The 17,296-nt window shown below is 48.6% G+C and overlaps 1 long non-coding RNA gene across 3 annotated transcripts in view; it reads right to left on the bottom strand.

Moving 5' to 3' along the window:
- LOC138504083 (uncharacterized) overlaps positions 1-15,636 on the bottom strand; it is a 316,504-nt gene extending 300,868 nt beyond the window's left edge. For 2 of the 3 annotated variants that reach the window (XR_011279772.1, XR_011279774.1), the window contains exon 1: positions 14,318-14,711. This is a non-coding gene — a long non-coding RNA (uncharacterized lncRNA). Of the gene's footprint in view, positions 1-14,317; positions 14,712-14,863 lie in introns of those variants that run through there. The other variant, XR_011279773.1, reaches the window with a different exon arrangement.
- Between the last annotated feature and the right edge of the window lie 1,660 nt (positions 15,637-17,296).

Here is a 17,296-nt window from a genome sequence, read left to right as displayed (position 1 = left end):
ATTAGGTGAAGTTGCTGTAACCTTTCTGGCATTTGTGTGCATGTGTCTGAAAGTATGTAGCTGTGTGTATGCATGTATGTGTGCGCGGAACTTAGAGGTTAGTAGAGCAGTGGACAGAGGATGCTGCTGGTGTGCCACGTAGCGCCCCTTGAAACGATGCTCTGAGATCCCAATGGCAGTGTTGGACCAGAAATGTACGCGGAAAGGGCTTGTTCGTGATTTCACAGTGAGGACTGATTATCCTTTGGTGAGATGTGGGATTCCTGTGTTGAGAATTGTGTCTCCCAAGCCACAGAGTAAATCACACACACGACACAGCACCATAAACTGGCAGCCTCTCTCAGAACTAATGGCACTCAACTATGAATTGAGTAGGCTTGAGGGTATTAGCCAATTTGACCTAAAACAATTGACCTAATGACCAATTTGGTTGAATTTTACATGGGTGATTTGGCCTTCGTGTGAATTCGATCGCAAATATTGCAAAATACAAAAGCTGGAGAGCGGGGGTTGCGTACGTGTCCCGCGCTGCCCATGTTTGGTAGTTTGCAAATTTAGGGATGCAGGGGTGTCTTCCGCTTCCTTAAAATTGGAGGCGGGGGACACAAAAAAATGCATATGCGTTCAAATTGGGCCCCGATGAAATAGTTTTCGGTCAGCAGGACCTGCTCCCAGAAATAAGAAAGCACCCAACCGCAGACTGAGTACTTGCCTCAAGTAACAGCAACAGCCGGAGCCACAAACACCCGCCGGCCCGCTTGGAACCACATATGTCCGGAGAAACACATCTTGGAAACCTAATGGTGCCTGTGAACGCGAGCTCTTCTTGCAGCTGGATAACAATCTCTCCCCGCCGCAGGTACCCGACTCGGCTTGATTTACTGTTATTCGGTCCGCACACACATCTATCCAGGGTAAAGTACACAAACGGCGTATACTTAGAGCAAATCAGCAGTGCGGCAGATGTCTCCGTGCAGCTGCTGAGCGGTGATATCTTGGGGTGCAAACACCTGTTTTGCTGGCAAAAAGCCTTTGTTTAACATCCAGGGCACGGCTGGCAATCAGCAGGGCCCATATCCGGGCGTTGGTAAGCAGGCTCTCGTATCCAGTGTCGAAGAAACAAAGGGCGGGGGTGGGGGCATTCGGTACCACGTGAAATTGCTGAAAAGCAGGGGAGGGTTAGGGGGGAGACCCTGCCTGCACCTGACATTGAGTTATAAACCCGAAGCAAAAACACCAGATATTCCTGTATAACTATTTTAAATAGTGGAAATAATCACACCTGCCTCCAGTTTCTTTTCTTTTGGTTAACCTGGGCAGACTTCAAAGAAGAATGGTTATTCTTTTTTTATTAAATATGTTTATTCGAATCATTTGCCCTAAAGGATTTGATAGTGCACGTTTTACCTTGAAAATAATCAAAATAATATGTCGTTCTTTTAATCGTCACCACTCCAAATGGCAGCCCCCTCTTGACCAGACACCCCCGTTGGTGTCCTTCCAAGGCCGCATTGTGCGTCTTTCAGTGTCAAAGCAAACTCTAATAGCCTTTGCGGAAAGAACTGGGTGAGCGAGTGTGTCAGTCAGTCAGTGACTCATGGAATCAGTGATTTAGTCAGTCAGACAGACACTGAGTCAGTCAGCCAGTGACAGTAAATCAGTGATTCAGTCAGTCAGACAGAAAATGAGTCAGCAGTCAGTGACTCAGTGATTCACACAGACACTCCACTCATTGGGCCTCATTACGACCCTGGCGCTAATGGGTTAACGGCGCCGTAAAAGGCTGCGGCACCGTTAACCCATTAGCGCCTGATTACAAGGTTCCTTTGCGGGACCAGACCTTAACGGCTGGTCTACACCAGCTGTTAAAGTAGAGACCCGCAAAGGGACCTTGGTGCTAAGTACGGTACCGCAATTTGCAGTACCGTACTTAGCACCTTCCCCATTCCCATTGAGCCCTCTGGGGCAAAAATGGGAATGGGGAAGGGCCATGGAGGAAGGGGGAATTACCGCCCCGCCAACCTTGTAATGGGGTGGTAATTCCCCCTTTCTCCATGGCGGAGTCGGTAAGTTACCGGCATGGACCATGGTGCCATTAGCAGCATGGTTTTCCGGCTGGGTCGTAATGAGCCCCATTGTTAAATCATCACAAATTGAATCATCAGAAATTGATCACAAAATCTGTGCGTTCTCAGTTGGCTTATGGCAGTGTGCGGTATGCTGACGGTTCAAAATCAAAAAGAATTTGTCGAATAAGATTTTGTCCATTTTTTTTCCTTTAATTCAATTTGGTCAAAAATATATGCGTGGGGATACCCACGTATCGCCCCCACTTTCCCGTATCGCTATTATCACGATTACACACACCCCACATATATTTTGGGTCAAATTCCATATAAAAAATCGACCAATTCTTCCACAATGTAACCTTCCTATCCCATGTTGACTGGTGCGGATGAAATATTGAGTACCTTCATAGGCAGTGAACTCACAAGCATGCACTCTGCCTCATGCTGGTGAGCCCATGTAGTATTAGATAAATAAATAAATAAACAAATAAATAAAGACAGTGGCCCTCATTCCGATACCGGTACCGCCACCGACTTGGTGGTATGGGACTTACCGGTCCAGTTCGATCTTTGCGGGACCGGTACGTCCCCATTTGAAAAGCCATTCCCCATTCCCATTTGAGCCCCCACAGAGCTCAATGGGAAGGGGGAAGGCGTCAATAACGGTACCATAAATTGCGGTATCGTTATTGACCCCGGTATCCCTTTGCGGGTCCCGTCCGTAATGCCTGGTTAAATCAGGCATTAAGGGAGGGACCCGCAAAGGGACCTCGGAATAGGGAGAAAAGGGATTACTGGCACCGGTGTCATTACCGGTGCCCGGTATCCCTTTGCGCCCAGGTCGTAATGACCTCCAGTGTATATTTTCATGCAATCCCCCTACATAATCCTTTGTACACAATCTGGGCTATGCGTACCATCTTAAAATGGCACAGAAAGATAGTGGAGTTCTCATGCAAAAGGTTTAACCCTCTTGATGCCCTACCAGGCATTATCATTTGAACTTCTATATTCTGCACTGGATAAAGCTTTTCTAGCAGTGCCAGTGGTAGCTTTGAAAGGTGCCACTCTCACCAGCAAAGATCTCCTTGAGCTCTCACCATGGTTCTCACTCTTGCTCTAAACCACATGAACTTGGGGTGTGCAGCGCTTCCTTGTAGGGTTACAGTTGGCTCTTTCTGACCTACAACAGTGGGTTACGATAAGGAATGTTTACCCAAGTAGCTTAAAATAAACTATTGGGGTGCCCCACATGCTCTCCACTTTCCCTAATGCACTTTGATGTCTACTTGAACCCAATCATATACATTCTGAAAGTCTTACCATGTCTTTCCACTTGCCCACAAGAGACATGCAGATTTTCTGTGTGACAATGACCCACGGAAGAGATTGTCTTCTTTGTAATGTGGGAATGGGGTGGTTAAACTAATTTAAGAAATCAAGCCTGAAACTCAACGATGCCACCACTTCTGGGGTTCGCCATCTTACAGACAAACTCTCTCCTTCTGACTTTGGCCATGATGCCATTGTTGAAAACATGATGCATGTTTTCCCGAGAATGGCACCCGGGGAGCCAGTTCGAAATGAATGCTGACATTTTAAGGGGGTAATTCATGGATTATTTGCGCCGAAAAAAAACGGGATTTGTGCGCCATTCTGCCCGCAAATCCCTGGATTTGCGGGCAGAATGCGCACAAATCCTGTTTTTTTCTGCGCAAATAATCCATGAATTACCCCCTAAATGTGCTTCAAACAGAATGTGAGGATCAGGAAGGTGGGCACCACCGTTAATATACGAATATTCTGAAGGATTGTTTAATGCAAATAAATACTATATGAGGAGCACTGCAGTATACCCCAAGGCAAATTAGATAGCTTATACTAGCCAAAGAAAAACGTAAAACATTTTTTCAGATGACTGTGCGCTTACATAAGAGCTCAAACAAGCTTCAAACTCATTGATGTGTTTGATCAAATTTCATTTGTATAAAATCAACATATATCCAAATTCTTTTGTGGTCAGATTTGTAATGTGCCGATTCAATTTGAGGAGAACGAACACTGGAGTTGCTTTGTCAGCCAATGTATTTCATTCTGGACTCTTGTCCATCATCAGGGCAATCTATGTTCAAATGGATCTTTCTTGCATCTGTGCCACTGCCAGTGATATCCAATTCAAAGAGGATGAAGATGATATCTCCAAACGAATAGATCCTGCCTCTTCAAGAATCTCAGTGAAAACTCCGAGATTTTCCACCGAGATTATCAAAGATGCAGTATTTATTTGTTTGGAGAGAAAGGGCCTGATTACCAGAAATGTTTTCAATGCGACTTTCCCAGGTTGAAACATTTTTGTAAATCATGCCCATGATCTTCATCCTCTTTGAATTGGAGATTCAAATGTAGCTACGATCCAGCAGATCTTTCAGAAATTACATGTTGTTTCTGGTCGCGTTTTCTCTGCCATCCCACTATTCCATTGCAAGAATGAAAAAAGAAAAAACATTCAAAGTGAATCCTAAATTTACATTCACTAATGATCCGTGACTTGTAAATTGGTCTGTCGCAACCAGAAATAGGACAGAGTCTGGGAAGTATTCTGCAGGGGGAAAAAGGGGTAGAAATGCACCAGGAGTTCTGAATCTGAGGAAATAGGAAATAACAGTATTTTTCATTGGCACATCTGACTGTGTTCTCGGAACAAGAGAAACAGGTGCATTTTTAAGTAGGGGTAACACCACTGGGTTCTACAAGGCAACTTTACCCACATCTTCTGTTCAGCCAGCCTAAATCTAGACCACATCGTAGACCAGTAGTAGTCAAACTGTGGGCCTCATGTCCAGGGGGCCGTACATCCACAGTTGGATTTTTTTTTGTAATGCAATCTTTTGGGGGGAGTCTAGAATCTAGATTATAGTATAGATTCTAGTCTAAAAAAATCTGGTCTTCGGCATGCAATGAATGTCATATGTAATGGTACCATTTACTTGCATACGGATATCATTACTCTACTACATTTCTAGAGAGAAAGAAATGTAGTGTAATTATAGCCATATGCAGGTAAATAGTTCCGTTACACACAATATTCATTGCATGCTGAAGACCAGACTTTGCATATTATATAATGGCTGCAACATACAGTATTGTAGCTCTCTAGACTATTGGGCCTTGGATCTTGCATGTTCTTTTAAACCATGACATTACTCAAGTGTGATATTTAAAAGGCAGATGATTTGAGGAGCTCAATAAAAAGAGGATGATTGCTGAGCAAGCTAAGGGATTTGCACCCCTAATGGGTCTTTCTCCAGGATACGCACCTTCATATGCTTGATCAAACATATTTAGGCATTCCTGTTTTCTTTGTTCTTTTTTAAATTCTCAGAATTACATTTTTTCAAAGTTTTAAAAAGCAGCACTTTAACCCATTATTTTTAAAGATTTCCCGGGGGAAGAACCCCACAACCTGCCTTGATTAATTGGTTCAGGCTCCCTCACTGTGCTTGGTTGCTATGGCATATCTGGGAAATATTTATGCCCATCCACTTAAAAAATTCACCAGCCGCCGCTGGCCCTAGGACTATACTGGGCCAGGGTGGGGGGGAGCTCAAGGACTTTGGTGAGAGCAGGGTGGGGAGATCCTGGGGGTTGGATGAGGGGGTCCAGAGACTGTGATAGGAGCAGGTGCCGGAGCCCAGGGACTAAACTGGGAGCAAGGTCCTGCAACAGCATGCAATAGTTCATAGCCATTTGGACTTACTGTCCATTTGGCATTTTTGGGGGGTCCCGGCCTGCCCACATTTTGCTAAGGGGCGCCCAAGTCAAAAAGGTTTGAAGACCACTGCTGCAGACAGACATGTGGTTAACGATGGCTGATCCAAGGAAGAGTGATGCACTGGAAAATGGCGGCCATGTTGCAGAGGGAAACCATATGGCAGGTGTTTTCTGAGAAAAGGGAAGGTTATGGATCCCTTTAATTTGAAATCATCTTGATCCAAACTGGCCTCTTACAAGTTACTGAAGTTTAGGCAGATAGCTGACAAGTCAAGTGCTCAACTCGAGCCAGATTGCCCTTCTCAATTTGGAATCGCACAGCAGGGCCAACCTAACTTTTCCTCAGTCTAAGAACCATACTTTGTTTACCATCAAATGGGCTAAAAAGAACATCTGTTCTTACAGTTCTAACTAGTGGGAGGAGCCTGGCATCAAGCACGATATAAGACTTCAAATTATTATTGTTATGGAATGTGTTGCAGAGAATGTTATTTTATTGGTTATGCGATGCAGCACGGGATGTGGCATACTGTAATATGTTATGGGGCGGTGACAACAGTCTGCCATCTACATGATGTTAACCACCAATGTATGACGCACATGTGTGTATGAATTTGGCGTAACTATTCTGTGCCATTGGTAACGCCACCCTCACCTGCGAAGGAAGTGCTCCCTCTTGAGAGAACATCAAGCGTTCATTGGCACCACAGGAGCGCTGTATTTGCTGAGGGGGGTGGCTTGAGTTGACTATCAGTTGTCTTTGTGAATCTGTGAGCAACACTGACATACAATATCTGGGAGCAGCCACCCCAGCATTTCTAGGAACTGTTAGAGGTGAGAGAATATCCTCCGCGGACCCGCTGTTGCGAGCAGATCGGGCCACACCTTTATGGCAGACAGCTCATTTGCATGCCACCTTTCTTCAAAAGAGGCACCCTTGTACAGAATGCAATAGCTTGGGGCTGGGACCAACAATTTAGAGACAATGGACAGTCGTTTTTGCTGTTCTCCTTTCTGGCCTGCTGCAAGTTAATCACGCTTGAAGTACGCACTGCACATCACAGCAACCGCTTAGGGTAAGCATGTTCTGACCGTGGGGAAAGGAGCATTAACCATAAAACTGGGCATTTGGCATGTACATTTGTGCCAGGGCAGAAAGAGGGAATTATGAGCCATGTTCGCTCCTTTGTGGTACGCAATGTTTTTGAAGGAATGGAAAATTCAATGCAAGTGACGTCCGACGGTTGAACTTTTCTAAAAGCCAGAGCACACTCAGACACACTTTGTCTCACTGTGAGCACAAGCAATACAACCCAAAAGGCGGAGACCTGAGATGCAGGGCTTTAATAGGTGACCAGACCCTATCAGCAAAGCAAGCCCGTTTTGTGTTATGCTAAATTAGATGAGGTTATGTTGTGCTATGACATGCCATGCAATACATGTTATTTTAATTTGTTGTTTTACAGTTGTGGGGTCCTTTCCTGGATCTTCGTGGCTAATCCGTATTCAGACAACGTCCATGTACTATAGAAACCTCTGGGTATTAAGCGTGTTATAAGTAACCTATCATATCATATACACCCCTTAAATTAAACTGCTGTTAGTTTGAGAACTATTGTGTCTGGACGACATTCATCCTTGCTCATCAGCCCCGTTTTCTATTCCCCCTTTTTTTGTCCTTGCCTCCAACAGAAAAATAGTGAATATGTCTCAGGAGGATAGCTCTGGGGCAACATGCTCGCCTTGTAAGCAAGACGACACTTGCTTCGATTTCCAGGTCCGAGCTTAGAAACCTCTGGGTATTAAGCGTGTTATAAGTAACCTATCATATCATATACACCCCTTAAATTAAACTGCTGTTAGTTTGAGAACTATTGTGTCTGGAAGACATTTCATCCTTGCTCATCAGCCCCTTTTTCTATTCCCGCTTTTTTTGTCCTTCCCTCCAACAGAAAAATAATGAATATGTCTCAGGAGGATAGCTCTGGGGCAACATGCTCGCCTTGTAAGCAAGACGACACTTGCTTCGATTTCCGGGTCCGAGCTTAGAAACCTCTGGGTATTAAGCGCGTTATATATATCCTATCATATCATAATATTCGACAGTTATTTTAGATTTTTTTTTTGAAGAGGGATACTAATGAATGTATCTACTGTTCCGTCCCTGTGGCTATTGTAATGAGTATTGAGATGTTGTACCTGTTGTCAAAATTAAATAAAAGAAGATAGAAGAAAAGAGAAAAGGCGCAACTGGCCAGTGTGTGGGCAAACAGAAGCCTGAATGGCTCATACGAGTCTTCGAGATATTCTGAGTCACTGGAGTACACATGAGCGACACAAAGACGACCCCCATTCACTGTGTTTTCAGGAGGGCTTGATTAGTTGACGTGCAGGACGAACAGGTTCTCTTTTATTGAACAATACATACACTAGAGATGCTTAGTTTTTTTTTAATCCACCCCAAGCTGTGCGGTTGCTTGGGGCGAGTATTCCTTCAGGCCCAGACAGCAGCCCAGCAGCGCGCCTCGGAGGGGTTATTGGAGGACCGGGCAGGCCATGCCCGCCTGGGGAGCTTTTGTCTCCGGACGGTACATGGAGGCGGGGACACTCCCTTTGTCACAGAACGGCTCCTTGCTGTCTGCGGACGTGCTGCCTGCGAGAAATGAAAGCAGGCTCCCCGAGCACTGCGAGTGCGGTGAATGGGGGGGCACGTGTAGGTGTGGGGGCGGAGGGGGGGCCGCCCCGGGCCACGCGCTCGCCGCGGCCTGCACACGCTGCGAGCGACGCGACGGCGGCCCCGTCACACCGACGTACCGCTGAGCGCGTGAGGCTCGCGTCGCCGCTGAGGAGACGAGAAAGCGCGGGAAACTTGCGTGCCCTTTCTGCCTAACGGTCGCTTCAGGCGCCCACGCCTTCTGGGAGGGAGCGGGCCCCGGTGTGTGTCAGTTGTAAACCCGTTTGCGCACACACGGACTAGTAGGCGGATGTGTTACTATTAATTGATTCCCCCCTCGTAAACGAATGGGTGACACCTCGCGTATGGGAACTTCTGTGAAGAAGAGTAGTCGCAAAGATTGTACTGCGTTTCAGGAGAGGGGGGCCAAATGGGCTGGAACGCAGCGTCCGGTGTGACCCCAGTGCATCCTTTTTGTGTGTGTTTCTGTACACCCGTGCATCCTTAGTGTCTGTTTCTGACAGACCCCCCCAGACTGGGAGCCTAGCTGCGTGCGTACAATTCTGTGGCATGCCATAAATTAACACCTAAATAAATAAACACCTTGTTGCTTGAATCCCACAGTAAATAATTGCCACCGCCCTTGATATAAACTGTACGATTTAGCTGTGTTGGTAAGCCTTTTGATAACAAAAAGGAGATGTGACTGCTCTTACAGATCTCACTGTGTGCTTGTTACCTAAGTACTCGCTAAATCCGTGCGCGTGGTTGTTAGCTGACAGGTTGGGGGTTCGAACCCACCCTATGATAGCATACACCTGCCTTAGCTGAAGTCACAATGCTTTTATAATGTGCGGGAATATGTATAAAGGTTAGGTTAAATTGTTGTTGATTGTGAAGATATAATCACTCTCCATCCCTGCAGATGGGATTCTGCCAGTGGTCACCCTCCCGTACCCCAAATGCCAAATCAGCAACAAAAAAACAATCAGAACAGGATGCATTCGGAGAGTCCAAGTGCAGATTGAGCACTAGGGTCCAATTTCAGGACCCCTGGTTACCCTACATGGAAGTATGCTTGCATGTACGTAGGGTATTTAACAAACCGAGTTGGTTCGCTAGGGGTCTCGCCAATGGGGTGATGCAAAGCATCAAAAGAACAGTGCCCAAAATGAAGCCCCTTCTGTGTAATTCGCCTCATGTATTTGTTTGTCGACCCTCTCCCACCAGTGAATGGAGACTAGCAGAATATAACGTGGCGCTCTATGGTTGCGCGCACTGAAGTGTCTTAGCCCTGGTGATTGCGCTACACTAGCGCTCTGAAGAGGGTGCAGGGTGACGTGGAAACGCTCAAGAAAACAAATATGCATATATTAATTAGAAAACACGTTGTATTCTTCTCGTTGACTCGGAGACGAAATATTTTCTCTTTTTGTGGGAATTAGTATTTCTTCCTTAATGTTTAATCAGCATGATCGATCAGTCCGGCCACGAAACTCCGCTGTGAGCCTGGGGATTAGGACAAGTGCAGGTCAGACTGGAGGGGAAGCGAACGTTTCACTTCTGGTGGCTGCACTCTCGGAGAGAAGGGGAGGTCGGCGCGGTTTGAGGAAAGGAAAATAAAGTGTGCTGTCCTCTGTGGGTGTCTGATCGTGTAGTGGGTGTGCAGGTGTGGGCGGGAGTGCTCGCACATGCAGGCACTGTTAAGCCTTTGTGAGTGAACGGACCGCGCAGAGAAGTGCAATGTAAGCCTGCAGAGGAGAAAGGAGTTGTCCAGCTGCCTGGTGCTGAACCCAGATCCCCTCTCCCCTTGAGCAGCAGGCTGTGTTCTGTATGCTTTGCTGAAGCCCCTGTGGTGTTACAGCAGAGGCCCCATTGTGTAGGACCCTCATATGTGTATTATTATTATTACGGGATTTATTGATCACGGACCTAGCTTCTGGAAGCAAAAGAGTTATTTTGCAGTCATAGCTGGAAGGACACAGTAGGGCAGGCAGATGTATGTGGGAGTGGGGAGCTAACAAGAGCACGTTCGGGGAGGGGTGGAGGTGGGGGGGTAAAGTGACATGGGTGTCAGCATGTCTCTGGATTCTGGGATTCTCAGAGACCCCTACCCCGATTGTGCACGTGGGTGGCACATTTGGTGTTGTGCCGTTGATGTACAAAGCCATTAACGAAGTACACAGTTTTCTAAAAGGATCTGCTTTGTGTGCACAGAGAGGGTTCAGCACTAAGGCACTGTCGCCGCTCAAATGACTTCCTGACGTGTCTATTCACAAGATGAATTCAAGGCGGTGGAAGGAAGCCCTGGTGAGATATCCCACCCTCTCAATTACCAAAGAGCTTGGCTTCACAAGAGCCACCACCCAACAAATTAGAAGTTCACTACCCTGGCCAAAGTCCAATCCGACCTTCTGCTGGATCTTCTAAATAGAAAAGGGGAAATTATGCCAGGCACGGAAAGCTCAACTGGAAAATGAAACAAGGTAGCCTGGGGTGTGAAAACTGGCATTTTTACAGAGCGGTTTCCCCGGCAATGCTGAGTGCATGGTCACCACAGGCCGGTGGTTCTTGGACTCCGCTGAGGTCCATGCCGGTTTCCATGAGGTTCCGTCTCTATGAAGGTATACAATGGACGCTGTAATGACGTTGTGGTTCTGTATTTATATGATGGGTCTTTCCATATAGCAAATACAGGGTTCAATCAGAGACTATAATATGGGCTGTAACTACTCTGTTACGTATTACATCTGAGAGACAGAGAGAGAGAGAGAAATAGAGAGTCTTTGTAGTCATGGTAGCTTTGCATGGTCTTTTTTTTCCCTATGGGTAGGGTATAATTTGATTTGTGCCAATATGTGTGTGTGTGTTTGGATTTGAGTTATGTGCATGCATGCGCAGGCTCGCACTGGCCTATAGGGCAATAGGGCAATGTCCGAACCAAAAACGCAAAATGCTAGTGTGGGCCATTTTTATGGGTTAAAGGGAGCACTTTTTGGTGCATGTGGGTCAATGTGATAAGTTACTTTACCATGCGGCAAGTAGTTTTGACCAGTTTTACTGAATAAATATTCTTTAAAATGCACAATTTGCATCAAAATTCTCCCCCTTGCGTACTACTGAAATAGTTTTTCACAAAGAGAACGAATTGCCATTTGCAACTGTGGGACACTTTTGCACTGTTCCCGAGAACATTTTATGCCCCTGTTCGACCCTGTGCATGTGTCTGTATGTGTTCCATCTGAGCCAATAACCTTGTCAAATTATTGATTACATAGGGCTCCAGGTATTGCTATTTGTTATACGGTCTCCTATATGTCTCACGTGTGGTTCCCAGGGGCTTTGGTAATAACACGCCTCGTCCCATAATACATGAGTCAATGTTCAAGGCGTGATGTATGAGCACGTGTAGCTATATCAGAGCAATGATGTGTATAACCCATCGGCTTGCTTGGAAGGGATTCAAATGAAGCATTGGGTTTAAGATATTGCAGTAAATACCGTGGGGCATGAGACGTGGCATATGGGTGCATGCACAGGGACAGGAGACGTAGCCCTTGTGCATTATCTGTGGACATCAGTATAAGAACAGGTGTGCTTGGTTTGAAGGTGAGTTAGTAATAATAAAACCATCAAGTTATATTGACATGAAATGTGGGGCTGTCGGCAACTGCCTCAGAGGATAGCTCAGGGGCAACGTGCTCACCTTGGAAGCAAGACGTTGGAGCAACGCAGGTTCGATGCCCGGTCAGTGCTTGCAAACCTCTGGATATTAAGCACGTTATAAATAACCAATTAAATAAATAAAGGAAAAATAGCAAATGTGCGTTTCTACAGGCGATGGATACATAGCGCACGAGAAGGGTGGAGAGAATTGAGCGGTGCTGTGTCTCCAGGGCAGACGTTGGATGCCTCTGGCTCCATGGGTTCTGAACACGTATCCCACCATTGGCTCTGCCGGGCCCTCTGGTGGCTCTGCTGTGATTGGGCGCAGACTCCAGCGGGCTTTCTGGACTTGCTTCAAGTGGGGCCAGGGATGCAGCTCACCTTCTTCTCAGAGAGCCCCAAAGGGGCAGTGGACCAAGTCTTCATGAAGTCCCCTTAAACCAGTGGTTTTCAAACTGTGGGGCTGGCCCCTCTAGAGGGGGTCCCAAGGTAGGGGGTGCGTGAGGCTCTTCAAAAAGAAATTACGGTGACTGCTTATAATAGAAAATCTAGTAGATATGTCATCCGGGGGTCCAGAAGTTATATCCCCACTCAAGTGGGGGCGCAACATAAAACAGTTTGAACACCACTGCCTTAAAGTGAGACAGATCTTCAAAGGACGCGTCGGAGGCCTTCAAAGATCCAGTGCCTCTGAAGTGAATCACTGCCTGGGCCTTTCACCAACAACGACGGCGAAATGTGGAGCAGCAAAGCCCGAGGAGATGTGTCTGGCTTACAGCGCCATTACCCCCAATTCAATTTGAAACAGAAAAAAACAAAACACTCCTGGTATTAATTCAAGAGACTGAGGGGAGGTGAGGGTGGGGGCTGTGAGAAAGGGACATGACCCGTGCGCTATTAGATTACAGGCCCATAACACAATCAGGGGCTCAAAGGGCGGGGGGGGGGGGGTGCTCGCATGCGGCTGCCAGAACAGGAGGCCACCGCCTTCTGGATGGAGCCGGGCAAGGGCTCGTTAATGGCCGTCTCTGAAAGCAGTGGACGCGGTGCATCCGGTTATGCACCGTCTGGGTTCTAAACCATTCGGGCATTAAGATATGAAAACCTGGTGTTTTCCGATTTAGGCAGTGGTATCCTACCAGTAGTGCGGGGGGTCGGTGGGGCTACGGGGGGCGGTGGGGGGGGGGGGGGCAGGGTGGTGTTGCCTAGCAAGGGGAGTGCAGATGCAATGGAAATGTTAAAGCTGTTGGTTTTTTGTTGTCATTACGGTGGAAGAGCGCTTTCCGGAAAGCAAAGAAAGAGCAGGAGTAATACGAATTAATAATTAAAAAGCCAATCGCGAATTGGACGCCTCCGCAATGGGAACAAAGACGATAAAATAAGGACCATGGGATTATTAAACAAGATTGGGAGCTATTATTTCAACACCTTTGCGTCCTTTAGCTTGCGACGAGCCCTAAAAACATTTAATAGGTAAGGGAGAACAGTCTCAACCTGGAGCCCCATCGTGTTGGCTTTTAGCTGCCTACAATCAGACGTTGCAGCGCCTATTTAATGGCAGTGTGTGTGCTCGCGTGTCCCCGTTTCCTGTTCAGCGCTTCATTGTGAAAGTTACTCGGATTCAGCGCGGTGTGGGCGGCTGTTCAGTGGGTTTGTGTGTGAGTGACATGGACGTGGCATCCATTGCCTTGACAGGACTCCAGCATACAGGCCGCCCCCCCTATCGACCTCCCCCCATGCATGACATGGCATGTGCCCGAGTGACCCACATTTGCTCAGACCGTCGATTCATTGTGTGGGCAGCCTCCCGCCGTAGCAGCTAATCTCCACCGGGGCCGACCTGCCTGTCATCGGTTCCTCTGCTCCGAGAACCTGCTTTCGCAGAATAACATGCGAATTTATAAAGTGCCCACTCCATCATTAACCTGTACAGAGCAGTGACTGGGGTGGGGGCAGTGGGGGTTGAATCACTGCTCCCGGGAGGGCTGTCAGGATCCGCGCACAGCCCCCCCCCCCCTCTTTGTTGAAGTTGCTGCTTTCAATAGTAAGGAACTTCTCTAATAAACTTTTGCAGCTATACAACCCCAATACCCCTGCCCAGTAACACCCCTCCCCAGAAGAAACAGTCAACGCTTACCTGTTTGCCCTGTAAGTAGAGTGCAGGTACTGAATGGGAAGCTATTAGAAGTCTTCTTTTCAGCAGGAGGCACCCTGGTCGCTTTAGGACGATGCCCGCCCCTCGAGGCTGCTTCAAGAGAACAGGACAATGCAACAGGTGCTGTCCGCGGACTGTTCGCGGCGGGGCTGCGCGTCAGTTCAGCTCCCAGGCTGGGGTGAAGTGACAGCTCCCCATCTTTATATCAGGGACAGAGACAATAGCCAAGGCTAGTGTTCCAGCTGGAGGCTGTCTCTTTAAACCCCCGGCCCACAGGTGGCCTGTCACATTCGTGGACATCCATGACGTCACTTGAAAGGAGCACAGATACACAAAAAAAATCCCCCTTCAAAACAAAAGTCCCTGGGCGACCATGGCAACAGATCAGAAATGTCAGTGCACATGCTCGGCGCTGCTGCTAAGCAGACTCCCCCCCCCCACCCTCCCGCCTGCGAGAGAGGAGGGCAATGCTCATCGGTGGTACTGATGATAAGCAGCCTCTGCTCCACCCCCCACCTAGCCCCTTACCTCGCCAATGAGCGAGTTGGGCAGTGCTCACCAACGGTGCTGCCCTTCACTCAGTCTGCGCCTTCATCCCAAGGGGAGGGTCTGTGCACGCGAGCACGCGAGCACACGCCGTGCGGCAGCAAAGCCGTCTCCCCCTTTCTCTCGTGGAGGGGACAGCTGTGCGCTGAGAGGGCGCCTAGTAACCAACTCCTTTCCTCTCAGGGTTCGCGAAGCTCTGTCTGCCCCCCTGACTCCCATGCGCGGCGTCACTGCACGCCTGCTGTGAACTATTAGGCGACTTCCTTGTACTCTAATATGGTCGACCACCAGGACGCCGGCAACACACGGTGGTGCTGCTAGACAGCCCCCGCAAGAATCCCGCAGAAGGCTGGCTCTCCGGCTCAGCAATTGCCCCACCTTCCATTCGCAAGGGGTGTGGAAGTCAATATGGTAACTACCCCGCAGAACTGCCCAAGATGCAAGTACCTGTGTGGAAGGCACGCGCCTATCTTCTTTCCGCCCCCTCGCTTTCTCTCCCCCCTCACCACCCAACTGTCTTCCTTTGCTTCTTCTCATCCCCTCTCATTCACTCCCTACTCCATCATTATCCTGCCCCCCCCATAACTTTCTCTGCCGCTCTGCTTGGCGCGAGTCCCCCATTTGCTTCGCTCTCTTTCTCAGTCCCTGGCCTCCCTCGGCGTTTGCCTGGTGCGCATCTACCCTTATATCTGATGCACGGGCAGCCTCCCCTGGCACACACGGGGTCCACATGCCACTGCGCGCTTTCGCATGGCTCTCGCGCCCCACAGCTCGCACTTTGCACCCCCCCCCCCCTTCTACTCCTTTCCGTGTCTCCGCTCCTCCCACCGCCCAGTACTTGTTGGCAGAATCACATATGCCTCCGCTCGCCAGAGCCGTGAGCCGGGCTGTATTTTGCTGTGTGGACTTTTCCCTGTAAATGTTTTGCATTTTAATTAGTGCAAGTTTGCCACACCGGAATATCAATGTATTTCCTGGCGAATTATCAGCAACACTGCCCACGGGTGTGGGTGTGTCGTTGCGTCTTTGGGCTTCTTCCGGTGGATCCGTTCTCATCTTAAATGTATGCTATCCATACCACCCCCCGCCCCTAGGAAGACATTGCCTCATTTTAGAAATGGGAACCAGGGAATGAGACACGCTACATAGGGCAAACTGACCCGTGTGCTGATGGGTGCATTTAGCGAGTGGAAAGCAGGGGTCGCAAAGTCTGCTCCTCCAGACCCTCGACCACACCAGGTTTTTACCATAAACACTAACTATGTAAATAACTCCAATTCGGAGACTCTTTATTCATATGTGTTCAGCGTGGGAATCACGAATATTGAAATGGGTTTGGCTTGCTGTCCAGTGAAAATGTTGCCAGCGCAATTGCTGTCAGTGAAAAAGTCGTCGTGAAAATATCTCTACAGTGAAAATGTTGCCAAACAAAAATTAGTCACAAGATAACGGTGAAAGGTAGCCAAAATGTAGCTATGCTAGTTTTAGACAGCTCTGCCGAGGGGGCACCACGCAGCTGAAAAAGTGTGGGCCAGTAACCTGGGGGGCAAGAAGGACAGGAGGGGAGAAGGGAAACATACCACCTGACACAAGGGAAGCACCACACCTCCCCCTTTTCCCTCCCACAGACACACAGAACCTGGCAGGAGGAGGGGCACAACAGGGTGCCACATCACAATAGAAGGTGCCAAGCACCAGTGTCAGGGAAACAGGATGCGCACAGGTCGGGAACAATGAGCACCACAAGGTGATAACTGTTGTCATGGCGACAGCCGGCCGGGGGCGCGGCAAAGCCCACACACAAGCAGACATAATCTAGGGCTATTCACCAACAACATAGGGAGCTGCCCAAGCACCAGAGAAGGGGGGCCCCGGGGGGAACGCGAAGCGTTTCCCCCCGGGGAGTATTTTGGCGCTGCACTCGGCCAGCGAGTGGCCACGGGGGGTAGAGCGCCTGTTTCCCGGGGTACTTAAGGGCTCAGGGAAGGTTCGGGAGACAGGCGACGTTTAGGACTTGTCGATTGCACAGGTCCCGTTGCCTGCTCCCGAGCCTTCCCGGGGTCCCTGGGGCCTAGCGGGCGGTTAGAGCAGGTGAGGTAGGGGAGTGAGGTAGCTGTAAGGAGGGTGGGGAATTTAAAAAAAAAAAAAAAAAAAACATTTGTAGCATTGGGTAGCAGGGTAGGAGGGGTGCCGTATATAAGACACCCCTCTAGGCTTACCGGCATTGCAAGGTGCTGGGTCTTTCAGGTGGGCGGCCTACGAGCGGGGGATAGGCTTGTGGGGCCCCGTGTCGGCCGAGTTTCATTTAGGTCGGCGTTTGTGCTAGCGGGAGCGGAGCCTCAGCTGATTTGCAGAGGCGGGTACGCGGGGAATATTGTGCTCCGATCCGTTTCGTTTCCGCGGGCGTGGGCGTTT

The sequence above is a fragment of the Ambystoma mexicanum genome, chromosome 11, assembly GCF_040938575.1.
Source record: "Ambystoma mexicanum isolate Mex_15411 chromosome 11, UKY_AmexF1_1, whole genome shotgun sequence".
Classification (NCBI taxonomy): domain Eukaryota; kingdom Metazoa; phylum Chordata; class Amphibia; order Caudata; family Ambystomatidae; genus Ambystoma; species Ambystoma mexicanum.
The sequence above is the reverse complement of the archived record's forward strand: the minus strand, read 5'-3'. Positions and strand labels throughout refer to the sequence as shown.